The 27,724-nt window shown below is 41.9% G+C and overlaps 1 protein-coding gene across 2 annotated transcripts in view; it reads left to right on the forward strand.

Moving 5' to 3' along the window:
• Positions 1–20,548: 20,548 nt before the first annotated feature.
• KCNJ15 (potassium inwardly rectifying channel subfamily J member 15) overlaps positions 20,549–27,724 on the forward strand; it is a 54,816-nt gene continuing 47,640 nt past the window's right edge. The window contains exon 1 of one of the 2 annotated variants that reach the window (XM_057697875.1): positions 20,549–20,660. The gene's annotated coding sequence lies outside the window, so the exon portion shown is untranslated. Of the gene's footprint in view, positions 20,738–27,724 lie in introns of both variants that reach the window. The other variant, XM_057697876.1, reaches the window with a different exon arrangement.

A 27,724-nucleotide genomic window follows, 5' to 3' on the forward strand; every position in this document is an offset into this window, starting at 1 on the left:
TACTTTTGCTCTAGGAACAACATAAAAGTTTAACATTTTGTCTGAAATGTGGACCACCAAAAATACTAAGATACTGAGTACTTAGAACTACTTAAAAAACTAGTTAACGCCGTCAGTGTCTATCGGTCTGTGAGGTACTCTGGAAGTTGTTTGTTAACTTTTACAGACAACAAAGAGAAATGTGAAGAGAAAACACTTGGATCTTTGATGACCACCAATCAAAGATGATTTTCTTTAGAATAAGTACATCATTTTTCTAAAGATAGATGATTTACACTGTGCTAATATTTCTATTCTGCAATTGTAGTGTCATTTCCTTTTGCCCATAACTTTTTAAAATTGAAATGTAGTTGACTTATGGTTGATTTTTATAGTTGTGTTACTTTTAGGTGTACAGCAAACTGATTCAGTTTATATATATATGTATATTAATATATCTTTTAATTTATAACATAAAATATATACATTCTTATATATATTCTTGTATATATATATTTTTGTCTGTTTGTTTTTACATTCTCTTCCATTATTGGTTATTACCAGATATTGAGTATAGTTCCAATAATCTATGTCCAGGGATTGGTGTGGAAAAGAAAGACCATAGGGAAAAATATTTCTCCCTTCCAGTTCTCTGCATATTTTACCTGTCCTTCCCTCACAAAGCGTTTTTGTACTCAGAGGTTGTTCCCTGGTTAGACGTGACCCTGTAACTGGGAGGCAAGTGACTTGGGAAGGTCTGAAAATTAAAACCCTACACGTAGCCTTGCAGAAGTGACAGGGAACATCTGGGATGTTTCTGGATGAGGGTCAGAAACTTGCAGAAACAAGCCATTTTCCAGTAACTGTAAAAGCTGGCTCACTGTTACAGGAGGAGAAAAGACCTATCAGCAGGAGCTGATGGAGAAGAATTCAGATCTGGCTGTTTTGTTTTTGATATTTCAGGGAGCCAGATGTCCCAGAGGCGTGGTCACACTTACTACCAAGAGTCCAACCAGAACTCTTTTTGATGTGACAATTACTTTACAACTTTGATATCTGTAATATTGCTCAGTTCCCACAAGCTCGCTGTCGGACCAGCCCAAGGTCACAAAGCCACCCACCCAGAAAGTATATCAAATGTAATAGCTACCGAGGGTACCCAGTGAAGACATTCTGCCTCCCCCGAGAATCCACGGGCAACCCACAGGACTCCGTGGCAGGGAATCTGAACGCGTGAGTTCTGAAAAAATCTCTTCTGGGGTCCTGATTTATTTTTATTTTCCCTTTTCTCCCTCTTTTCTTTTAAAATCTTCAAAAAAAATAATTTCCATTGTAGCTGGAAAGGCAGAAAAGTTACTTAACTCCAACAGCATTTTTGGTACCCTATAAAAGCTAAATAAAAATGGTAGTTAAATAGTGAACAAAGCACAGCATAGACGTGCGCGATCTTTGCAGGCCAGTGTGCAAACCAAAGATATGAAAAAGGTCAGCTCCTCCAACTTTATCTTAAAATAGAAATTAGGGTTACAAGGGAAATACAAGTGCTACCACTCCCCGCAGGGGGAACTCTGCTTGGACCCTCATCTCAGCTTTAAGTGAAAGCAGACAACATTTCTGTGTGCCTGCTTTGCGGTGACTGCCCTACAGTGGAAAAAGGACATTTTTGCCGTGACTTTATCATTTGATACAGATGTTTGGCCCAAGTCTCCTGATCTTGTCAGCAAAATTGCCATTAAAGTATTAGAATAAGACTCTTGGTTTATTTATGTTTTCTTATGAGGTGTAAATTTGCATATATGAGCATTATTTTTACTGCAGTCCCTTACAGAGCTTCTAGTTCTGGGAAATATTTCCTATTCTTTCTCCTTGTTAGGAGTAGTTAGATATATTACTAAATTTACTGGTCATTTCTCTCTCTCCCCTCCTTGTGTCTCCAAGGACCCCCAGAATAAAGTACACTGTGTTACAGTGATCGCTTGTCTTTTTCAATGGCCATCGAGAAACATAGACTCCCAGCACGGCACTGCAGATGGATAACCCTCTGGTGACCCTTAGATTTTTCAAAGTCTGCAAAGAAAAGAAAAAAAAAAAAAAAACAATGGGGAACGCTCAAAGTTCATCACGTCTAGTCCTTCCTTAGTGGACCTAATGATTGGGTTTGATGCACGCTGTCCAGTTTGCCTGATTAAAAATGGTTAAAAAGGAGCTAGGAAGTACTGAAAAAGCAAACGTGCTTATGATAACAAGTTAAGCATTAGCAAGGGAGTTTTTCTTGCACATGAGTCTCAATCACACTCTGAGTTTTAAGCGTAATCTTATACCGGTCGTCTGTTTTCCTTTTAGAGATGGGTGGAAAGCGGCTCTCAAAATGCTTCTGAGTTGTGGAATATCCATTATATTTCAGGGAAGCCATTCCTTCTTCCAAAACAATTTTAATTTTCATGGAGTCTAAGTTAAAACAGGAATATTTATTTTCTTACAGGGAAAATTCTTGGAATGCTCTGTTATGAGGATTTAGTCCATTTCTTGACCAAATAACACTTGACCAAACATTATTTTCACAATTAACTTCTCTTAAAAGGAAAAAAAAAAGATTTAAAAAGGCAGGTATTTTTGGACTGTAAAATTCCTGGTGCACAGTCTTTCAAAATGCCCATCTCCCAAGAAAGATTTCCGTAGTCAACAGGTGGTACCAGGCATCAGTGTTCTGCTTATAATAAAAATTACATGAGTGTATTATTACTGCTGTTGAATTTAATCAACACACCCACATCTAGTTAATTTGCTCAACTTTTGGGAAGTTGGTGATTTACCGGGATTAATGAGTAGGCAAATACAATTTTTTTTAAAGTGTCCAGGGTAGGGGGCATCACGGAACACGTTGTACCTTATTGTAAAATAAAAATAGCCTTAGACAGCCCGTGGAATGTGTTCTAGCAGCATAATCAGTTCTTTACTGTGGTTTTCCTGCCAGTCAGGGAGCCCTGCGTCACAGAGTGTGGGTGCCAAGTGTCTGGTTTGTGCTTTGGTAAGACATGTTTTTCTTGCTGAGAATTTTCAGGTTTGCAATTTCCCCAAGCACAAGGCAGCCAGGTCACCTTCCAACGCAGTGTGGTATCGCTTTTGTTCCAGCTGTCTCCCTGAAGGTTGGGGTACTGGCGCTTACGCACCAGTGGGTGCAGGCGCTCACAGCCTCCATGAAGAAGCCAGCTCTGGGTGGATGGTGGAGGCCAGAGGAAGCTGAGCGCATTTTCACCTTGTACAGATAAGCTCGCTGTGCAGAGCCGAGCTCTCTGCTATGAACAGCAAACTTGCGACAGTGTGTAGAGGTGAGGCCGCTCCCTGAATACATTTGGGCAAAACATACTCTTGGAGCAATATGGAATTTCTACCCTCCATGGTAGTCTAAACTTTTTAGTCTAAACTTTCATTTTTTAGTCTAAACTTTCCAAGAATGACTTGTGTCCTCCTTTTCCTTTTGTTCACAAAGGCCCAGTGCTGGTGTGTGTAAACTGCTTTCCTCTGTCCAGGGAGGGATCAATTATCTTTACAGACAGTTGGGTACCTGGAGTCACGGCTGCCTTTGGGGCTCTTGTCACCTCTGCCCCACTCTGTGTCCATGGGTCATTTTGGTTTTGCAGCCAAGACTTGGATGGTGCATTTTCCACACTCTGTCTTGGTTATTTACCCAAACAGAAAATGTAATCAGGGAGCCAGCAAGGTGGCAGTTATGTGCATCCCAGAGGGACTCAAAGTTATTCCTATAAACGTGCTGTTCTCACTGCTGCTTCTCTGATGTTTGTTTCTGCCGCACTGACAGTGATCTGGGGTTCCCTGGGTGCCAGGGTTTCACATGGGCTGCATGGAGAGAAGATCCCTTCCCCTGCACACATGCCCTCCTGTACACCCTTTGAGGACAAACCAAATGAAACCTCAGGGCAAAGGGTTTAAAGAGAGACGGCGCCATCCAACATTTAAATCATTTAAAATGCTCAAATAGAGAAAAGGGAACGCCTGTGCACTGTTGGTGGGGATGCAAATTGGTGCAGCCACTGTGGAAAACAGTGTGGAGGTGCCTCAAAAGGCTAAATATTGAATTACCGTATGATCCAGCAATCCCACCACTGGGAAAATATCTGAAAGAAAAAAAAATTCGAAAAGATACGTGCACCCCAATGCTCACAGCAACACTATTTACAATAGCCCAGACATGGAAACAATCCACGTGTCCATCAACAGATGAATGGATAAAGAAGATGCAGTGTATATGTGTATATATATGTGTATACACACACACACACACACACACACACACACAATGGAATACCACTCAGTCATGAAAAGCAATGAAATTTTGCCATTTGCAGCAACATGGATGGACTTGGAGGGTATTATGCTAAGTGAAATAAGTCACAGAAAAACAAATGCTGTATGATATTACTTACAGGTGGAATCTAAAAAAATACAGCAAATTAGCAAATAAAACAAAAAAGAAGCAGACTTACAGATATAGAGAAGAAACTAGCGGTTACCGGTGGGTATAAGGAAGGGGGAGAGGCACCACAGGGGTGGAGGAGTGGCGGGTACAAACTATGGGGTGTAAGACAGGCTCAAGGATGCATTGTACAACACGAGAAGTACAGCCAATATTTTGTAATAACTAAATGGAGAGTAACCTTAAAAAATATTTAAAAATTTAAATAAATAAATAAATAAAATACCCAAGTAGCGTCATTTCCAATTCTTACAAAGGTCTGCAAGGCTCTACAGGATTTCCTCCCAAAGCCCACAACCCTACGCCTCTCCTACCACACGGTGTCCTGGCCCTTCTCCTAGTACACATCCAGACTGTCGTTCTCCAGGTTGTCCCCTCTAAGGCTCTTTATGTCTATCTGCTTGGCTAACTTCTCCGTCCCTACAGGGCTCTGTCCAAAAGCAGCCTCATCTGTGGCCCCTTCTTGGCCTCCCGACCACCCTATTTTTTCGCAGCACCCTCACTTTCTTTTTCTCCATCCTCATCTGATGTGCTATATGTATACGCTTACTTGTAAATTCAAGGGGAGACAAAGGAACTGGACTGGGTGGAGGGTCTGTTTTCTTTACTGCTGTTTGTTTCCACAGCCAATAGAAGAGTGCCTGGCCCATAGTTTAGATTCTTCATTAAAAGTGGTGAGTGTTGGGACTTTCCTGGTGGCGCAGTGGTTAAGAATCTGCCTGCCAATGCAGGGGACACAGGTTCGATCCCTGCTCTGGAAAGATGCCACATGCCGTGGAGCAACTAAGCCCATGCACCACAAATACTGAGCCTGCGCTCTAGAGCTCGTGAGCCACAACTACTGAGCACACAGGCCACAACTACTGAAGCCCTCGAGCCTAGAGCCTGTGCTCTGCAACTAGACAAGAAGCCACTGCAATGAGAAGACCACGTACCGCAACAAAGAATAGCCCCTGTGAGAAAGCCCACGTACAGCAACGAGGACCCGATGCAACCAATAAATAAATAAAGTGGTGAGTGTTAACTAAACAAAATTATCAAATCAAATGGTGCAGTGTACAAGGAGGAAACAAACGGTAGAGATTCACTTTCCTGACTCTCCACCCGGTTGTGTAACCTCAGCTCAGTTTAAAAATGAAATAAATACAGACTCAAGCTTGGGAGTCACTTAGCAAGTCTTTATTCAAGTAGCAAATGTCCAACAATAGGAATACAACTAAAATCATCTCATATAGCTTATGTTTAATTCAGAACCTTTGAACTTCTCTGGCCCTTGTCTGTACAATTATTGAGATGAAGGCTAAGTTCTTAGAAAGTTCAGAATTTGGATGGTTTTTCAAGCTATAACATTTTAGAGATATTTTCTTTGTAAAGAAATAAATTCTCCTTTCTGACTTTTCCTAGTGGATTGTAATTTTCTTAAGGGCAGGTTTGTAAAATGCATGTACTTTTAATCTCTAACATTCATAAGACAAATCTTGCACTTAGTGCCCACCAATTACTTGTTGGAAAGAACCTCTTTTTTCTGGAGACTTCTACTCACTGTGACTAGGAAGTTGGTTTTAGCTGATACATTTTATATTATTGTTTGATCTGCTGGATCACAGGTTGACAAACTTTTTCTGGAAAAGACCAGATAGAAAATATTTTCAGTTTTGTGGACTATATGTCTCACACTTTTTTTTTTTTCTTGTCATCACTCTGCAGTTCTGCCATTTTAGCCCGAAAGCAGACATAAACAGTTTGTAAACAAATAGATGTGGTTGTGTTGCAGTAAAACTTTATTTACAAAACAAGTAGTGGGTGGTATTTGACCTGTAGGTTGTAGTTTACCGGCTATTTTTGCCATAAAACAACTATTCCTGAAAACAATTTGTTCTATTGTGTTTCTGATTTAGAATCAGCTGCGTAAGATCAATTTCGTTCCATTTATATTGTTGTCTATTTGCTAACTGAATAAAGACTTGCGAAGTGATTCCCAAGCTTGAGTCCTTATTTATTTAATTTTTAGATTATACAAAGCTTGACCCACTTAGGAAATGTACCAGGGCACTGCCTTTTCTTTTTCCTTCTTTTTTTTTCTCTCCAAATAATGTCCCATCTTTGTGACCATCTTGTTTATGTAAAATAAACCTGAGACAAAGCTTCCAATGCTGGCTCGCTAAGCTCTTTGTGGTTAAACTGGTTTCTCACCCACCAGACCTGGAAGAGGGAAAGAAACACCAGATTAGACGTGTTTTGAGGAGGGATCAATATGTAATATAAACCAGACTGTACCTCCTTTGCTCTCCCAGGCCCCAAAACAAGCGGTCCTTGAATGAGTTGTATACAAGTCGGGACAAAGGGGTGGCCTTTAGTCCTTTAGCTGAGACTTTAAAAACAGCAGGAAGCAGAGATGAGTCTGCATTCCATGCTTGGCACAGAAATCCAACCTCACCTGGGTCTAGGACCTGCATACAGAGCTGTTGTCCTTCCTCATCCAGTGGTGACAAAACCAACGTCCTCGTAGCTGTGCCTTCTCCTTCACCCAACGCTGCCTCCGTCAGATCTGGAGTGGGTCAGAGATTGTCACTGAAGCTGTCCACTCTCCTGGCAGGAGGGGACACCCAGGGCCGCCTGGACTCCAATGGCTTCTTCTAGGCAGAACTAAGTCCCCAGCAGTAAAATCTTGATCTCTGGTTCTACTCCACTCACTGCACACCCCTGACTTCAAAATGAATTAAAGTCACGGACCCCTGGAAAGCCAGGTGTTGCCCCAGTCACTGGGGGCAATTGCACTAGCAGCTAATGAAACAGTGGGGGATCATCTTGCTACTTTTAAGGTATTTATTCTGCAGAACTAATGGCAACCAGTAGGTACTCTGGACTAAGAACAGCTTTTTTTCTTCCTGAGATGAGGTAATCAAAGTCACCAGAGTTGTGGACTGGCAGTAGACCAAAAGGCCGGCTAAGGGAAATGGACACATCCTGAGGTCAATGACCACATGGACGCTGTGGGTCTAAGATGTTCTTTTGGGGGTTGGTGACTCATCCATGACGTGCAGGGACAGGACCAGCCCCCTCCTGACCACAGGAGGTTTCTATAGGCGCCATCATCACAGGGTCTGACAACTGGAGAGGTCAGAGAGAGAGGCTCAGTGGGGAGAGATGGAGGGCTGGAGACCACATTGAAAGCTGAGTTTAGCTCCTCCTGGTTCTGTTCCCAATGTTTTCTCTCTGTGCCCACCCCCCATTCTCAACCGTGATTTCTTTTAAACCATCTCAGGCTCTTAAACACAGCATTGTTGTCAAGATCTCACCCTAGACCAACTAAATTAGAATCTCTCGGCCATTTTAAAAAGTCTCCCTGGTGGTCCAGTGGTAAAGAATCCATCCCACAATGCAGGGGACGCGAGTTCGATCCCTGGTCAGGGAACTAAGATCCCACATGGCGTGGAGCAACTAAGCCTGTGTGCCACAACTACTGAGTCTGTGCACCACAACTAGAGAAGAGAAAACCATCAGGCCACAACTAGAGAGAAGCCCATGCACCACAACGAAGATCCCACATGCCACAACTAAGACCCAATGCAACCAAAATATAAAAATAAATAAATAAACATGGTCTTTAATATTAACCAAAAATCTCTCTGGCTTATTTTAATGGGTACTCAGGGATGGGGACCACTGTTCTACTTCATTATCACCTTGATGCTGAAATACTACAGGAAGGAAATGAGGAAGGCTATCAGCCCCCCACAGTCCCTTCATCTGAGAACCTCATCAGATAAGGCTTTCAGATAAGTTTCAGATAAGGCTGCATCTGAAACTAGGCTGTGAGGTCACCTTATGAATAATTCCATTTATACATATTTTTTGAAAAGAGGAAAGGTGCCTACAGATGGAAATCAGCTGTGTCTCACTTGGGTGAGACATTATGAGTTCATTGTTGTCCATGTCAGCCTTCTGCATGGTATGGTCCATTACTACAGCTCAGCTAAACCTGAGATGACCCCTACATGGGCTGTGAATTCATGGGTGTCTGTAAAATACCGTGATTCAGAGTGTGGACTTGAAAGGGAGATGAAGGTTTCAATCTCCAAGCCTCAAATCACTAACTGCTTGACCTCAGGCCAGTGACTTAAGATTTAGTTTTCTCACCTACAAAATGTGAAGAATAATCCCTATCTTACAGATAGGTTTGTTAATATGATAGTAAATGAGAAATTAGAATAAATAACTTAGCAATCAATAATAATTAGGATGGTGGATATAAAACACCTAAATCAATTTCCTGACCCTTGGTAGTCCTTCAACAAATGACAGTTATCATTAGAACTAAAATGAATTGTATGTCAGAGTCTCAATTCCTTGTCCTGTGGAGTAAGAATAGAACCCACTAATAATGAAGTCTTGATTTTTCCTGAAGCAGTGAGCTCACTAGAGTTTCCTTGTGTTGCCAAGTTCAGTGAGATCCAGGAGTATTGGTTGCTGTCTGCATACAAGGAAGACAAATTTTGGAGGAAGTTTTGGTCTGCAGCATGCAGACCAAAAATAAAAATTCCAGGGCTGCCTTTGATTTCCTTTACAATGAGAGCAGCTCATGTGAGAGGTGAAGATATTTCCATATTCCCTACTATCTGCTGGTGGTCAAGAGATGAATTACAGTGACCTGAAGGGAGAGTTTTTAAAATCTTGGTTAAAATAAGTGTTAAGCATATAGGCGAAGTATGAATCTCTCCAATGCTTGATATCAATTTTAAAAAATAAAGAATAAGTATATTACAAAACAAGCAGAATTCCAACATAATCTTTAGGACTTAAATTATGTTTCCTGTGCCCTATATTATGACCATAATACTTGCTCCCCAGCCAGTACGGGGTGTGTGTGTGTGTGTGTGCACGCGTGCGCACGTGTGTTAGTTAAAGGGGCGTGTATCTACCTACATATCTATCAGATTGGTAGTACCAGTCCTACTCCATAGATTTTAACATTTGGGATTTGCCATTCACAATAGTGTAAACACATGTTTGAGAACCAGACTTGAATGTAGCCCTTCTGACAGGAGACATTTAAAGTTGAAAGTAATTGGGAGATTGAGATTGCCATATATACGTTACTAATAAGAAAAAGAAAATCAAATTGCACACTTTAAAAACATGCAGTTTATTGTATGTCAATTATATCTCAATAAAAGTTCATAAATAAATAAATAAATAATAAATAAAAGTTGAAAGTTATCCTGAACTTCAATTTCCAGGAAAAGGCGAAGCCTACACCAGAAAACCGGAAAACTAAAGGACAGATGGCTGGCTGGATGGATGGGTAAACTGATAGATAGACAGATTTAATAAAACACTGGAGTTAAAAAAAATCTTTTTACTCTGTACAACCACGTGTTCTCCAAGGCCCCTTGTACAGTGAGCCTTCCGGTGGAAATGTGGTGTTGCTGTTGTTATGTGGATTTCATCTTGTGCCTGGGTCCCATGTTTTCCTAGGTTCCTCATAAACACACACATGGTTTAGTGTGTACGGCCAGAAAGAAGTTTTCCATCACCTGCCCTTGCGATTCCTACAATTCAGGTGGGAGTTTTCATTGTATACTTATTGCCAGTAAGAGCACATTACATCACAAGGAACAGCCAACACCATACATTGCACTCCCCACCCCCTTATCTTTGCCCCTCCGCACTTGCACACATCAGCAAATGAGTTATATCTGTGCTTGGTTCAGGGTTGGGTGATGTAAGCCCTTCAACAGCAAATAAGGAACAGAAAGGGTATCTGAGCAACATCACATATTATTTTAGGTTCTATAACCAAGATAGGAGATAGATTCTCATTCTCCATTGCTGGGAATACTAAGGTCCCATAAAAGTCAAGAAACAATGCTTAACTGAGTGGCATAAAGTGTATAGCTTATCACTGCAATGCAACGTACTTCAGGAAAACTGGCATGAGAAAACTCAGTTTCCTAGGAACAATCTAATTAAGTTCTATTTATTCAAGTAATCTAAACTATTTGACTACTCAAGTGGTTTGTGATAAAGGAAATACAGTAGGACTCAGAAAGCCCTCCTACCTACAGGCTTTCCTTGGTAGAAGCAGCAGGGCATCTAAGGAATGCAAATCACTTAAGGAATGCAGATCATTTAAGGTGTTTTAAGCCAGTTCTGGGTCTCTGCAGAAGGACTAGTGAAAACAGATTTTAAAGGAACTGGAATACCTGGTTTACCTGTCCTGCAATTCAAACCCGGAAGAGAGGAGAATCTCTAGAACAGGAATTTGCATGTGACCATTCTTGGATGAGACTGTAGACACGACATGTGAGCATCCTGTCACAGTGGCAGACCACAGTGGGCAGGGAGAGTGTCTAGACACTGGCCACATTGACCATGGAACTCTGATCCCTAAAGCCCTCTGATAGAACCCTTCATGGGGCCAGACACTTTCTGCACTTGCCCTCATCTAGGCTGCATTAGAATCCTGGAAGGTATATGTGTTTTCCTAGGTTCACTAGTGCAAAAACCAGTTCAGAGCATTCAGTGAACTTGCCCCAGGTCATGCATTTGTGTTAGTATGTAGCCATTTTGGAATTAAATCCAAGCCTATCTGAGACTAAACCTATACTCTCCCCCCCCCCCCCCCACCCTCACAAGGTGTTGCTTGCCAGAAAGAAATAGTCTAACAATTCAGTGTTCTGAGGCAAGGATAAAGTGAGAGTTGACTAGTAAGATAAGATATACCATTAAGCAATTTGAAAAACAAAACATAACAATGTTTGCCCAAGAGATTGCCATAAGTGTAAGCTGATAATCCAAGCACTCCTGTGGGTGTACATGCTTCAATGCCTGATAAGTGGTATTTGCTGACTGATAAACCCTAACGCTGTGCTTTTGCAATTAGTGCTGCTTGTTAAGTACACACAGATTTCAGAAGAGAAGTGAGTGAAGGCAAGTTTGCAGGGATTAGGAGAAGTTCACCAAGGAAAGGAGTTTGAAGAAGAGCAAGTCATAGGTCAGCACCTGCTCTGGGTTCAGGTGATCACAATGGAAAACCCAAACTGATGGAACAGAGCAAATGACAGGTACAGAAAACATTCTTCAGCATGTAATCAAAAATAAATGCACCAAGGTGCGATAACCTTAGGAATGTTTCTTAAAGGAGGAGTAAAGAAAATCCAGTTGCTCCTTTTCCAGGCTGCGTAGGTGTTGTCGAACATCAGGGAAGTCAAATCCTGTATCACTTTGGTTTTAGGAGCCCAACCTTGCCTTCCACATCCCCAGCTTCTATTCTTCTTGGACCATCAAGAAGGAGAACAATAAGGAAGAAAGTACCCTTTTACTGGCATTCTTTCCATCTCTTTTGTTCTGCTGGTGACTCAGCCATCTCTACAAGTGCACCCCATAAGGTGAAGCATGATGCTAGAACGTGAATGACGTGGGAAAGCTTTCCCTTTGAGGCCAAGCTACAACTTCTCTAGGCAGTGTTTGCTCAATTAGCATCTGTGCTTGGCTGAGGGAGCTCAGGTTTCGATGAGGTTTGGAGCTGAGATTTTGAGTGCCCCTCACTGTCTCTCCATACCCAGACCACTCCCTCCGTATGAAGTCCTTTAGAGTTTATGACTGTTTGGCTGGGATCTTCATTGTACATAATTTAGCCAATTTGCATTGCTTAGTTTTTCCACAATAACTAGAATGTTTGGCAAAAAGTTACAGTTTTGCAATAGGAAGGATCCCAAAGTAAAATCCTACTTGTTTACCCAGTTCTGCTAATAACAGATACCTAAAATGAGTCCTGAGAATTCTCCTAGGCTCTTCTGCATTTACACCATGTAGGAATAGGGGTATTGATGGAGAATCAGGGTTTTAATTACTCTCTTCTATGTGGTTATCAGAGATAGAAATTACATGGATTCATAAAAAAGTGATTTGAGATGTTACAGATGTAAGAGTAACAGTATAATAACATCACTAAATGCCAAAGCAAATAAAGAGTCAGAAAACATACAATGTGCACCTAATGGGTTATGCCAGAGGTCAGGGACTTGGGGACTTGGGAACTTTGGAAAAGTGGGAAAGAGGCTTTAGGTGAGCTCAGGATCCAAAATGTTGTGGCAAGAAACGTCAGAACAACAAAACCTGTAAGGAAGAGAGAGTTTGATGGAACTTGGTGATGAAGGATAATGCCTGTGTCCAGCAGATAGAATCAGACATGTTGCCTATACCTTGATATATCCAACTCAAGGAGAAAGATATTCCATCGACTGGGTGATTTTCCAAAGCTGAAGTATGTGCCTCACTGCTAACCGAAGACAAATCACTAAAATACAGAAACCAAGGGAAAAGGTAGAATGATTCACTACTTTTGTGTTCCTCAATAAATCACTGAAATTATTTGGGATGATAACAGCATTTTCTGGACTATTGTATTTTAAATAGGCTAATTGTGACTCTGAGTTTTAGACTCAGATGAAATCTATCATGTATAAAATACTGTATTTGGCCACCTGATAGAGATGGGGTCCATGGCCACAGATACCTCACTGGCTGGCCTAGATCACCTGTATAGTTGATTCAAACTTAACAGTAAGACAGCAATAGGAGAGGTGAGTTAATTCAAGCCAGCAGGTAGCATGTGGCCAGATGGATGACACGGTTAGGCTTTGTAAGGAAGGTGGGATCATTCTGGTTACAGCAGCCTGCAGGTGTTGCATTCCTATTTGCCAGCCATGCTGTCAACAGCAAAAAACAGTCATATACCTTTCATTGATGGAAATTGCCACAGAACAGTTCACTTAGTAAGATGGAGCTGAAGTGAACCAGGAACAAAATGTGTGTATTTAACATGCAGTGTAAGGTTGCACCAACAACAGCTAAAGCAACAAAGTCCAATTTGGACAAGGCAAGAGGAAACTGGATCACCAGGGGATAAACATCCGTGGTGCTTTGCAACTCACCAACTCCCAAGCCACACTGTGGGTGGGTACCTGGAGTCACCAACAAACTCTAGGGGAGGTTTAAAGGAAGGTGACTAGCCTGTATACAGAGTATTGGACATTTCCTACATCTAACTTTTTAAGTATACATCTTCCCACTTGAAGAAATTGGATTTTACATACATCCTAGCAAATGTCCAGTTGGTATTAACAAATTAGGAAATCGTGCCTATATTCATACTTAAAAAAAAACCATTTTTTTAAGTGTTAAAATTTGACAGTTGCCTACTAAAGAGCCAGGGACAGAGAAATACAATGACCAACCATTTCTGTTTGTCTGGGACCAAGTGATGTCCCAGGAGACAACTTTCAGGGATAACACCGGGACAGTCATGGGAGAACCAGGCTGGCTTGTCACCCTACAAAGAAATCACTTGGAAGTAACACTTCTAATACGTAACTTTTCCATTTGAGGATGATTTTTGTGCCAACTCATTAAAGAAGAATGTGAGAAAGCCCTAAAACAGCCTCGATGTTTTCCCAAGGAGGAATTCTTTTTAGTTGGGAATGGTGGTGGAAAGATGGAGATATCTCCAGCAGGAGACGGCCAGGGAACGCCGAGGGGCAGGAGGAGACAGGTGGTGGAAGATTCCACAGGCAGGTGACCTGCCAGCTGGAGGCTGGGGGCTTTGTGCTACCGGACTTGGTGTAAAAGCCAGTAGATGGAAACAAGTTCAAGAACATATGCACTTTTAACTAATTCAGGGAGGGCCATTCACCTGTTCTTTGCAAGAGATCTTTGTTCAACCCAAAAGGAGTAATTGGTCTTATCATAAGGGCTGGGAAAACTTCTAAAAGCTAGCTCACCCACAAGGCCAGCTTTTCTATTATGATCCTAGGAAGACCATTACTTGGCCTTGCGTGTTCAGGGCTGGCCCCTGTGACTTAAGTAATTGGCTTCTTAAGCTCCTAGTTAGAATTTGTTGTTGGTAGTTTCAAAATCTCTCAGGTCTTTTACAGAACACAGAACAGCCACATTTCTCACCCTAAATAATGCCCTAAAACTTGGCATCTCTGGTCATGATTCTGTCTAACAGGAGAGGGGCACACACTTAAGAATCTAAACCTTCAGTTAGGAAAAACATTAGATGGCCTTTGAGGTCTGGGTTGAGGCAGAACTCCTACTGACAGCAGGAAGAAGTTAATGCAGAATGGATGATGTTTTGGCCACATGACATGCTATGGGAAGGGGGGAGAAGAGAGGGAGAGAATGCTGGAACCTGTCTCCATCCTCGCCAGGCAAAATGAAACTGTCCTGGGAGTGAGCCCTCAGCATCTTCAGAGATGTTCCAAGATCTTCAATGATCAGCCACTGAAGCACCAAAAGGAAAGGATGGCTCTGGAGATGGGGGCTGGCAGCTGCTTCCCCTTTGAGCTAATGCCTGGGGACACTCTTCTGTTTCTCACCTAATCTGGTGTAGTATCCACTAGGAGAGCATCTCATGCCTGAGTCTTTGGAGTAATTCTTCTTACTGTTCTACCAAAACTTCATTGGCTTAAGCCCATCAGCCAAATCTGGGGGAAAGAATGAGCCAGCCAGGTAGCTTGTTGTCACATCCTGACAGCCCCAAACTGACACTCACGGCTCTTTTTACATCAATACAAACTTGTGCATAGGTTTCTGGTACTTGAAAATGATATGGGTACACACGTGTCAATGCAGGGACTCACTTAGCAGAGCACAGTACAGTGAATGAGAACCTTTGGTGAGATGTTGACGTAGATTTCTAGGTTCAGGCTCTGGAGAAGATGCCGTGAAAGTCACTCTCTGGTTTTCAGTGTTTTAAATAGAAACATTATGAAACTGAACAGGATAATTTCTAAGCTCCTTCAAGCTCTAACTAAGCCTGTGTGATTCTACTTTTTGCCCGCTTTCTGGAACATAGCCATTAGTGAAAGTTTCCTCCTCCCTCAGAGCCCAGCCATGCAGAGGAGAGGCTGAGTGGGAGAAAGCTGTGGGGTGGGGGAGGCCCGGCTGCCAACGGGAAAGAGGAGCCACTTATACATGTGGGGGTGGCGTGGAGAGCTGGTGAGTTGCCTTGATGAAATGAAATTTGTGGGCCAGCTAATTTCTGCCTGGTGACTTAAAAGTCTGAATGGAAGGTAGAAATGAGAGAGAACACTTTGGGGCTCTGATTTCTCAGCTTAAAAATGAATCATATTCATAAAATGTTAATGTTAATAAATAAAAGGTGGCTTTTATTTTTCTGATGTTTTAAGAGAAAAGTAACTTTCCACCCCATGTGACCATACGAAGGCAAATTTGACCTGAATTTTTTTTTGACTTGTATTCTTTTATACTTAATGAAACCCCCTTAATGGTAATGTAACCGAAGGATTTTTCTTGACGGTGCTGTCTGAACTCTGCGAGGCTAAGGTAGAGCTGTACTGTCAGGCTCCACCGCTGTTAAGCGGACCCAGAGTTCAGATCTCTTAGCTCTTTTACTCTTCACCATTATTCGTTCTGTTTCTTTTTCCTGGAATGTGTACAACCTTTCTTTGGCTCCACCTATGGAAATCTTGTCAGTTGAACTTAACTGTTCCCTCTTCTGGAAGCCGACCTTTGAACTCCCGGGCAGAGTTCACTGCCTTTCCTATAGGCTTCTAGAATATTTTGATCATGTAGCACTTATGACACTCTACTACGGTTAGTTATTTGCCCATCTTTCTGCTGAACTGTAATTTACTCAGGGTAGGGACTTTGGCAAAGAAAAGGCACCCAATGTAGGTAGTAATCAAATTAAATTGACGTGATATCTGTAATAAAGTGTTCTGTTAGTAATCGAAGGCCGTGCTGGGGTCCTCCTGGCACTCTGAGTAACTGACCATGTGCACAGTAAGGCTATGTGCATCTTAAATGAAATTCCAGAGTTAGTTCTGAGATCCCCAGTTTTATTTAGATTGAGAATCTGCTGTAGTGGGGGAGGAGGGCTAGTGATGCTAAAGGAATGAGGGGGCCATGATAAGGGGGAATAGCGGCACCAGTGGAAGAGAATCACTCCAGCATTCACAGGATTAGCGATTTTAGCCATTGTGGTTGGTTGTCTGCCCAGATCCTCTTGGATATTCTTCTCTGCGCCTGGGTGCCCGTTCCTATGCTTCCGATGGCCTGGAGCTCCTACTGCCACCTCCGTAAGCCTGCCCTTGGACCATGGGAGCCTTTTCTTTGCAGATGCAGAGAGCCAGAGCGCTCGGGAGATTGCATGCCCTGTCACTCCCAGTCTTATCAAAGGCTGACTGGGGCAAGAGCTAGAAAGCCCCATTACCTAATCATCCAGTACCCAGTACTCTTACCTAAGATGCTACTTTCACTCCAGAATTCCTCCAGAATCAGGCAGGGTACTGGCCTTGGCCTGAAATCTCACCCTTACTTTACTTCTTCCCTTCCCCCACCTGACTTCCCCCACTCCCTGAATTCCTTGGAGGAATCCTTCTTTAATAAATTGCATGTACAACCTTGTCTCAACATCTGTTTCTAGAAAGCCTTCTTCAAGACAGGATTCCAACTTGATGGTGTTCTAAGACAAGCTTCTCATTGGAAAGGCCAAAGGCAAGCAGGTCTCCGCCCCTGGCCTGCAGAGTCTTGAAATGATTGAAATGGGCATCATTCATCCTCCACAGCTCACTTACCTTCCAAGGGGACATTTTGTGAACCTCTGATGGGGATTGTGGGTGCAAACTGGAGGCAACTGCCCAAATCCCGCCTAGTCTGTGGAGGATGCTTTGAGTGGGTGGCGCCATAGGAGGTTCCGAGGAGTTTTAAAAACTGACATAACCCTCCATAAATAGTTCCATATCTAACCCAATTTAAATAGATCTAGTCAAAGGTAAAAATGTGTATTTTTTCCTCTCATCACACTTCAAGGTTTTTAACATCTCGATTCAAACTGAGATGAAAATTGGAAGCACTCCAGCCTTTTTTTTTATTTTTAGGAAAGTATTCTTGGGAAATGGTTCTCTTGAAAAAGCTGGTTCTTGTGATCTTTTATGCCCAGTTTTCAGACATCTTTTTAGAACTTTGAATAAAAATCTAGACTTTAGATGTATATTCTTTTCAAATTTGATGCATATAAGAGTCTTGGTTTCAGTTAAGTGGGAAGAAAGAGAGAAAGATGATTTACTGAATATTGATTCATGTTATTTTTTATTTTAGGCTAAAAGATCAACAATACTGACCATTTTCCATTACAAAATGATTAGCTGTGTTCTTTGAAGAAATCTTATATGGTAGATTGCAGAATCTACTCCTTAGAACCAGATTGTGAAAAAACTTTTGCTCACTGGATGGGAGGGAGATGGGGTGACAAAAACCCATGTTTTGTCAAGATTAATAGTTTGCCTTATTCCCCTCATTTACCCTCAGAAATTTCCAGAAATACTTAGATGGATCATCCAATTATTAAAATATGCAGAATAAAATCTGTCCCCTGTGACAGAAATCTCACGGATGCTGATTCTAGAATCTTCCCACTCACCTCTCAGCTCTTCAGTCATGCATTTATAATGGCTCACCATCCCTTGTGAATTCTGTCAGATCTGCAGCAGCATGTGATTACCGATACATCCCCAAATGAAAAAGAGCAAAGACAGGTTAACATCACCAAAGTGAAGAGTATTGTCTTCACATTGAAATTATTTCGTGGATTCATACTACTTGGGGCCCATTTTCTTCTTTCATCATTTTTAAAGACTGTTATGAATGAACACGAGTTTTGCTGTGTACGGTCCTTCAAGAACTAAAACTTACCAGAGGATTAGCCTGTGATTATAATTCATGTGGTGTATTAGTTGATACTCAAAGGGATCTATATATGCACATGTATGCCTACAATAGACTAATTTGAGAAGAACGTAGCCTAGTGAAAAATGCATGGACTGAGTGTGAGAAGAGCTGTTTTGAGCCTCAACCAACCTCTTTCTGGCTCTGTGACTTTGAGAAAATCACTCACCCTCTCTGGCTTCCACTTCTTTGCCTTTAAAATGTAACTAATTATGCCTTTTGGGTCTGAGCATCCAATTAACCACATTTCTGAAAGAGCTTTATAAATTGAGAAAGAACATTCAAATGTTAGTTTACTAATAAAAGCTGAAACTGGAAATACGCATTAAAAATAAGAGTTAAAGTTGACTTGTAACAAACCATATTGTCCACTTATAATCTTTCATCAATCTACTTGACAATTAATATTTGAGGGGCGATGAAGTGTCAGGTGTTCCTCCAGGAACATGTAGTGAACCAGCCAGGGGTGGACAGGCTCTGAAATAGAGCACAGACAGTAAATGAGAGACGACCCTTTAGACTGTGCTAAGCGACATACAAAGTGAGAGGGAGAACTGAGGTACAGACTGGATTGGAGCCGCAGGAGAAGAAGAGGTACTATATGGGCTAAGCCTGGGTGGTGGTAAGGGGTCAAGTGAGTGAATGAAGGTCTGAAGGAAACCATTCCAGGCAGAGGGAACAGCTCGTGCAAATCATCAGAGGTAGGATATGGTCAGATCTTGAATGCTACATTTTCCCTTCTCTGGAAAAATTTTCTCCATCTCTGTGGTTTGCTCATGTTATATGGGACTTTTATAATACCCTCCCTCCTGTGAGGTCTATCTTCACTGTCTCAAGTCCCGAGCCTCTGGGAGCCCAGGGTCTTCTCTTGGAGGTCACTGCACTCTCCTCAGCAGAAGAGGAAACCCTTGCTCCATGGGAAAGAAAAGAACGAAATGATGGAGATTGGTGCATGTTCCCACTAGGGAAGCAGGGACAGGGCTTGGAATCAGGGCACAAAGTAGGAGACAATGGGGAGGTCTCAGACCTTCCCCCACAAAAGCAGAATAACTCCTCACACTTTCCTGCCTTCATTTCGTTCAAGGTTCCAGAACAGAGGCAGCTGAACCCAGGGTCAAGGAGAGGGGATGCACAGGCGTGTGGAACCCAAACTCAGGAAAGGACACGTAACATTTTCTTCCAGCAAATCAAGTCACTCCCTGTTCCCTCCAATGTGAAGCAGCTGCAGAACCCTGGGCCTGCCCAGGTGCCTGTGTAGGGGACTGTGTGAGTGTGTCCTCATCTCCATTGGAACAGAGTCTTTGCTTCCCACCAAGGTGTTGCCTCTGGACCCGTGCAGGGGATCTCACTGGGGAAAGTACCTGTGGGAATCTTCTCTCTTAGGATTTCCCAGGGTCCACTCTGGTCACAAGACAGCTGGTGACTGACAAGGGCTGTGGACTGGCCTCCCTTGACGTGATGGCCACAAGAAACTGCTTGGTGTAGGAAGGACACACAATACATGCCAGAATTCTGGCCATTTCTCATAAAAGTGCTAGACTCTGTGGACCAATGCTGGGATGATTCCAACAGGGAATCTCATTCCCAATTTCCACGCTGTGGAAGAACTCGATTTTACCCATATCGTTCCACCTTTTTTTATGTTTTTTGATCAGGGAAAATAGAGGCTACAGAAACAAATCAATATGGCCATAAGGAGATTGAGTTAAAAACACAGAGGGTCGCTCTGCGATGTTTGCCTACATGAATATTTGATATGTGTGTTCTCTGTACAGGTTCATCCCGACTTTCCCAGGAGGAGGAATTTTTGTTAATACTCACCTGGAGTGGGGAGAGGGAAGAGGAGGAGAGAACAGGAGGTGAAGGAGAGCTTGTTAGAAAAGATAATCTAGTTATTTATTTATACTTTATTTCCGCAAAGGGACCTTCAAAAAGGCTTTGATAAGAGTGGCCAAAGTTTCTTAAAGATGAACTGGCATTCTTTAAAAGGGCATTAGTTTTCTTTTATGCAGGTGTTTGGAGAACTCAGGACTGAGTGTCCATCAGAATGTTTTGCTGGTCTGTAGATTCCCTTAAGACACACTGCTGACATCATGGCCTCCTTTCTCAGATTCCTCTCTCTCTCTCTCTCTCTCTCTCTCTCTCTCTCACTTTCTCTCCTTCCCTCCCTCCCTCCTTCCCTGTTCCTCCCTCCCTCCACCCAATCTCTCCCAATCTCTTTCTTTCTCTCTTCAGTTCCTTCAGGTAAATCCTACTCCAACTTGTACCAACTTGTTTTTGACTGACAGTGAACAGCGAGAGAGTTTTCTTCATTCTGAGAGAACCTAAAGACTTAGGCTTCCCAAGGCAACCTGCGTGGAGGGCTCCTTTCCTTGCCTTGTCATAACTTCACATCTAGCCAGGCGTCTGCAGTCACCAGTCCTTGCAGGTAAGAGGCACAGGCTTAAGTCAATACTGGAGTATGCTGCATGCTGGAGGGACTTCTGAAAAACTTCCCTTTGAAAGGTAATGAAAAAGTTGTGATTCTTTTGAAACTGACTTAAATCATTCAAGACGTCCCAGCTTATCTGGGGGAATTTACACATGCTGTTTGCCTGTGGAAAACAGGTTTTTGCTTAATGAGGGAGGGAAAAAAAAGAAAAGGGCTTTATTCGTGCCTTAAAACAATATCCAGATGTTGTCTTGTTTGCTGCGGGTGTAAGTGATCTGGATGGAGGGAGAGGAATTATTCTCTTTGCAAGTGTTTTTTCCTCCTGGTGTCTGTGAGAGCAAGTTTGTTATTGATTTTCAGTGATTATATAGTTTTTTTTTTTTGCGTCATTCGGCAGTTATTTTCCTTTGTCGGTGGAGAAATCAGTTTAGGTTGGCGTAAGGCGAAACCTCACCGGAATATTTTAAAATCTGTTACCTATCCTTATGAGAAAAAAGTAATGCACGTTTTCCATGGTAGGTATAAGGAATATAAACAATTCTGACTTTGGAAACATTAGAAACCTGGTTCACAATCCGTGGCTAATGCGTTTTATAATCTGTGTATAATTTCATGGTAGTCTAGACGGTGCTCAGCTAATCAATGTTATACTGGGTGAAATTTCCACATTGTTCCTGTGAAGCTAGCTTTTTATCTCCTCGCTGCCCTTCCACATTTAGTTGCCTGGAGGAAATAAGAATGTGTAGTTCAATAGATGTCTGTTGACCTCATGATTCCTCCCATGATTTCTTTAAGTCATAAGTTAAGAAACTTACAACAAATGCAAAATCTTCAACTCGGCAAAATTGAAGACCAAAATTAGTCCCACTCAACTCTAATCTTTAGACTTATTTCTTCTTATCAGAAAATATCTTAATCTCTTTTTTTGTTTACCTAAAGGAAGGATTTGGAAAAAAAAATTACAAGTTCTTTTTTTGAAACCTCAAAATCACACTCTCTCTCTCTCTCTCTCTCTCTCACACACACACACACACACACACACACACACACGACTGTTAATCATAGATCCTATTCCATTCCGTCCTCTCTCATAAATGTTTTAACAAATATGTAATGATCAACAATAGCCTTAGGTGATAAGTTCTTTCAATTTAAAATTGTCCTAAAAATCAAAGAGAAGAGTCAAATACAACTATCATGCATTTTTAAATGCCATCATTTTATGAAAACTAAGTTTTAGGAGATTTCCAATTGAACAATCAAACACTTACCTTACACACAGCTCCCCTCGGCGCTATTCTTTCCCCAGGTTTTAATTTATAGCAGTTTTCCTCCTTCCCTAGTGATAAGTATAATAAATGGCCAGGCAGGGTGCAAACCAGAGGTCGTATGAGAAGTCTTTGCAAAAGTCTGCAGAGTAGGAGAGTTTCACTAAACCACCAGCACTTGTACCTCAGAAATGCTAATCAAATGAGGGCTGACAGGTCCTCACTGAGTTAAATAAATGCCTAAGTAGTTTGGGGGGTTTCTAGAAATAGACTTAGCTGAATTTGGTGATTCTGGTTGCTTAAGGAAAACACATTTTTAAAAAGTCCTCCCACCCTCTCACCACTCCTTCCTTCCATCAACCGCTGTGGTCATTTTGCGGAAAGTGCTATTTCCCCAATTTCCTCTCCTGACACTTAGAACATTTGCAGACAGCCTGTGTTTGAGGGGAAAAGAGACAGAATGAGACCCCAGGCTTCCCACGCCCACTAGTCCTGGAGAGCCAACAAAAGCAGGTCTGCTGGATCTTTCTACTCTCGCTCTGCCCTTGTGTAGAGGAAATCTTAAAAGGGCTGAACTTTCTTGTTTGGGGGTGTGTGTGTGTGTAATTATATACCTGAATGACAACATGCTTTGTACAAGAAAAACCACCAATCTGTGGCTTTAGGCATCAAAGACAGGCAAACTTTTTCAGACTTAATCAATAAATGTCAAGCAGTTGAAATCTCCTTTCCTGCCACACCCCCTCTCATCTGTCAGAGACACAGGGCAGCCCACTGACTTACTTCCTGACTCTGCTTCAGAGTCCGGAGTTGTTCGTTGAGTGCGTTTGCCTAGTGGATGCATGAGAATCCTAGGACCAGCACAGGAGTCCACAGAATGAGCCATGAGCACACTAGAGCTGCTGATGCCCAGCCCCTGGGAACGTTTGTTTAAGGCATATAAACGTCCCTAATCATTTCCTTCAGCCTTTACTCTGTAAGGAATTCAGCTACTGTCTTCTCCCCTGCAACCATTCAAGCACTTGACGCCAGAGTGAATCACGTATCTGCAATTGGACTGTTTCAATTCTTCTTTCCAGTAAAAAGAATTCTGCTCTGATAATAGTCAGAAAGCTACGGCCAGAGTTAATGTTAGCTTTTATGCTTGCAAAGAAGACTGTGTTGCTTATTAATGGGTAAGTGAAAGATGCATATCAGATAGGGGTGATTCTTCATTCTCCTCTTTCCTGCCCTTCACCTTCATCTTGTAGGGGCACCTTGGGGATGGGGCTTGGGTGCAGTTGGAGTGGCCAGGCTGGGTATGGGGAGAGCAGAGGAGCAAAGTGATCTAAGCCGGGGGGGTTGCTCTCTGCTCCTCAAGGATGCAGCGCCATGGAAGGGGGCAGATCTGACCCCAAACACCTGCTCTTTGCTGCCACTCGGGTGGTTTCCTGCTGCAGGTTTTACAGACAGAGAAAGCACTGTATGACCAGAAGGAGCAGCTCTAGAAGTGCCAAACCTCCCACTACTAAAGAAAGTAAGGGCAGCCTGCTTCCCCAGCTCGAAAAAGAGAATTGAGGGAAGGAAAAAATAACCTATAATCTAAAAGCAAAGGTTCTGGGAAAGATGTTTTATTTGCTAAGCGTCACTTTGTTAAGATGAAAGGGAAAAAATGAGCACGTAGACACTCCTGGTAAAAGACAAAGCAAGAAAGGCGAGTCTGTTGTTCTCCCTGCAAAATGCTCCTTGGACCAAAGCAGGCAGTGATGCAGGCGCCTCCGCTCACAATGCAGCTGAGTCCACGTAGAAATTCCCACTGTATTCCCAGGGCTTTTCACCCAAAAATGTTGCTGCTTTTCTCATAAACAAAGGTCAGAGCTTCTGAGGAGTCTGTATACCTGCCTTCCCTTCAGTTGGTACCGTGACTTACCTGGTGAAAGAATTCATAAACCAATAGTCACTGCAATTCAGTTGGACTCTAGAAGTTCACACCTGGACTAATTTCAGAAAACAGTCTGTGCTTTCAGACCTAAAAATCATATAGCACAGAATTCCAGAAATTTCCATCATGATACAAAGATGAACTAGGGTTGCCTGATCAGGCTCACAGCATCAGAAGACATGCAAGAAGGACAGGGTGTTGATTTGTGGTACCCAAACACACCTGTCCAGAGGAACACACCTGTCTGTAGAAAACAGTGAAGCTGAAGGGTATGCCTGTGTTACCTGGGGGCTGAAGACCCAGAGGAGCTGTTGAAAGGAATTAGCAATAGAATAAATACCATTTTGTTTTGTTCTTCCCCATGACCCTACAGCTCAGATTCAGAGCAATCTAGAAGTGTATTGATCCACATTAAACAAAACAAGCAGTTCCTTCCATGCGGGGCTGGTCTGTAGCCACATGGCTGCATTGGCTACTTAGGTCACCATTCAGGGTTCCAAGTTCAGGAAGATGACATTCAGGGCCTGACCGTGACCCTGAGATTACAAATCACACTAATCCTCAGAGTCACCATCAGGGCCATCAGAATATAAAGAGGTAGCTCAGAGGAGGAACACCGCAGAAAAGGATCCGGTTCTCAGGGTGTTTTGAGGGCTCAGGTGGCCGAGTTTGCATTTCAGTCCACATCCTGTTTCAGCCAAAGTTGCCCTGCTCTGGCCTGATAACTAGGAACTTCTTGTGAGTTTTCTCCAGTGCTGGCACCAGAGGCGGTCAGATTTTTTTCTTTTTTTAAGCTCTTTATTGGGGTATAATTGCTTTACACTCTTGTACCAGCTTATGAGGCACGCCAAAGTCAATCAGCTGTATTTATACACATATGCCCATATCCCCTCCCTCTCGCGACTCCCCCCAACCCTCCCCAACCCAGCCCTCTAAGGCATCACCCATCATCGAGTTGATCTCCCTTTGTTATACAGCAACTTCCCACTAGCTATCTATTTTACAGTTGATAGTATATATATATGTCTATGCTACTCTCTCACTTCATCCCAGCTTCCCCTTTGCCCCCTGCCCCCCCAACCCCGTGTCCTCCAGTCCATTCTCTGCATCTGCATCCTGATTCTTGCCCTGTCACTGGGTTCATCAGTATCATTTTTTTTTTTTTTTTTTTTAGATTCCGTATATATGAGTTAGCATACAATATTTGTTTTTCTCTTTCTGGCTGTCTTAACTCTGTATGACAGACTCTAGGTCCATCCACATCATTACATATAGCTCCATTTCATTCCTTTTTATAGCTGAATAACATTCCATTGTATATATATGCCATATCTTCCTTATCCATTCATTTGTTGATGGGCATTTAGGTTGCTTCCATGTGCTGGCTATTGTAAATAGTGCTGCAATGAACATTATGGTATATATTTCTTTTGGGATTATGGTTTTCTCTGGTATATGCCCAGTAGTGGGATTATTGAATCATATGGTAGTTCTATTTGTAGTTTTTTAAGGAACCTCCAAACTGTTTTCCATAGTGGCTGTATCAACTTACATTCCCACCAACAGTGCAGGAGAGTTCCCTTTGCTCCACACCCTCTCCAACATTTTTGTTTCTAGATGTTTTGATGGTGGCCATTCTGACCGGTGTGAGGTGATACCTCATTGTGGCTTTGACTTGCATTTCTCTGATGATTAGTGATGATGAGCATCTTTTCATGTGTTTGTTGGCCATCTGTATGTCTTCTTTGCAGAAATGTCTATTTAGGTCTTCTGCCCATTTGTGGATTGGGTTATTTGCTTTTTTGGTATTAAGCTGCATGAGCTGCTTGTATATTTTGGAGGTTAATCCTTTGTCTGTTGCTTCGTTGGCAAGTATTTTCTCCCATTCTGAGGGTTGTCTTCTTGTCTTGTTTATGGTTTCTTTCACTGTGCAAAAGCTTTTAAGTTTCATGAGGTCCCATTTGTTTATTCTTGATTTTATTTCCATTATTCTAGGAAGTGGGTCAAAAAGGATCTTGCTTTGATGTATGTCATAGAGTATTCTGCCTACGTTTTCCTCCAGGAATTTTATAGTGTCTGGCCTTACATTTAGGTCTTTAATCCATGTTGAGTTTATTTTTGTGTATGGTGTTAGGAAGTGTTCCAATTTCATTCTTTTACATGTTGCTGTCCAATTTTCCCAGCACCACTTATTGAAGAGGCTGTCTTTTTTTCCATTGTATATTCTTGCCTCCTTTGTCAAAGATAAGGTGCCCATATGTGCTTGGGTTTACCTCTGAGTTCTCTGTTCTGTTCCATTGATCTTCCTTTCTATTTTTGTGCCAGTACCATACTGTCTTGATCACTGTGGCCTTGTAGTATAGTTTGAAGTCAGGAAGCCTAATTCCACCAACTCCGTCTTTCCTTCTCAAGATTGCTTTGGCTATTCAGGGTCTTTTACGTTTCCATACAAATTGTAAGATTTCTAGTTCTGTGAAAAATGCTGTTGGTAGTTTGATAGGGATTGTGTTGAGTCTGTAAATTGCTTTGGGTAGTACAGTCATTTTTACAATGTTGATTCTTCCAACCCAAGAACATGGTATGTCCCTCTATCTGTTTGTATCATCTTTGATTTCTTTCATCAATGTCTTATAGTTTTCTGCATACAGGTCTTTTGCCTCCTTAGGCAGGTTTATTCCTAGGTATTTTATTCTTTTTGTTGCAGTGGTAAATAGGAGTGTTTCCTTAATTCCTCTTTCTGCTTTTTCATTTTTAGTGTATAGGAATGCAAGAGATTTCTGCATATTAATTTTGTGTCCTGCTGCTTTACTAAATTCATCAATTAGTGCTAGCAGTTTTCTGGTAGACTCTTTAGGGTTTTCTATGTATAATATCATGTCATCTGCAAAGAGTGACAATTTTACTTCTTCTTTTCCAATTTGGATTCCTTTTATTTCATTTTTTTCTCTGATTGTTGTGACTAAAACTTCCAAAACTATGCTGAATAATAATGGTGAGAGTGGACAGCCTTGTCTTGTTCCTGTTCTTAGAGGGAATTCTTTCAGTTTTCACCATTTAGAATGATGTTGGCTTTTGGTTTGTCATATATGGCTTTTATTATGTTGAGGTAATTTCCTTCTATGCCCATTTTCTGGAGAGTTTTTATCATAAATGGATGTTGAATTTTGTCAAAAACTTTTTCTGCATCTATTGAGATTGTCATCTGGTTTTTATCCTTCGATTTGTTGATATGATGTATCATGTTGATTGATTTGCATATATTGAAGAGTCCTTGCATCCCAGTTATAAACCCCATTTGATCATGGTGTATGATTTTTTTAATGCGCTGTTGGATTCTGTTAGCTAGTATTTTGTTGAGGATTTTTGCATCTATATTCATCAGTGATATTGGCCTGTAATTTTCTTTTTTTTGTGACATCTTTGCCTGGTTTTGGTATCAGGGTGATGGTGACCTCGTAGAATGAGTTTGGGAGTGTTCCTCCTTCTGCTATATTTTGGAAGAGTTTGAGGAGGATAGGCGTTAGCTCTTCTCGAAATGTTTGAGAGAATTTGCCTGGGAATCCATCTGGCCCTGGGCTTTTGTTTGTTGGGAGATTTTTAATCACAGTCTCAATTTCAGTGCTTGTGATTGGTCTGTTCATATTTTCTATTTCTTCCTGGTTCAGTCCTGGAAGATTGTATTTTTCTAAGAATTTATCCATTTCTTCCAGGTTATCCAATTTATCGGCATATAGTTGCTTGTAGTAGTCTCTCATAATCTTTTGTATTTTTGTGGTGTCAGTTGTTACTTCTCCGTTTTCATTTCTAATTCTGTTGATTTGCATCTTCTCCCTTTTTTTCCTGATGAGTCTGGCTAATGGTTTATCAATTTT

The sequence above is a fragment of the Hippopotamus amphibius genome, chromosome 10 (genome assembly GCF_030028045.1).
Source record: "Hippopotamus amphibius kiboko isolate mHipAmp2 chromosome 10, mHipAmp2.hap2, whole genome shotgun sequence".
Lineage (NCBI taxonomy): Eukaryota > Metazoa > Chordata > Mammalia > Artiodactyla > Hippopotamidae > Hippopotamus > Hippopotamus amphibius.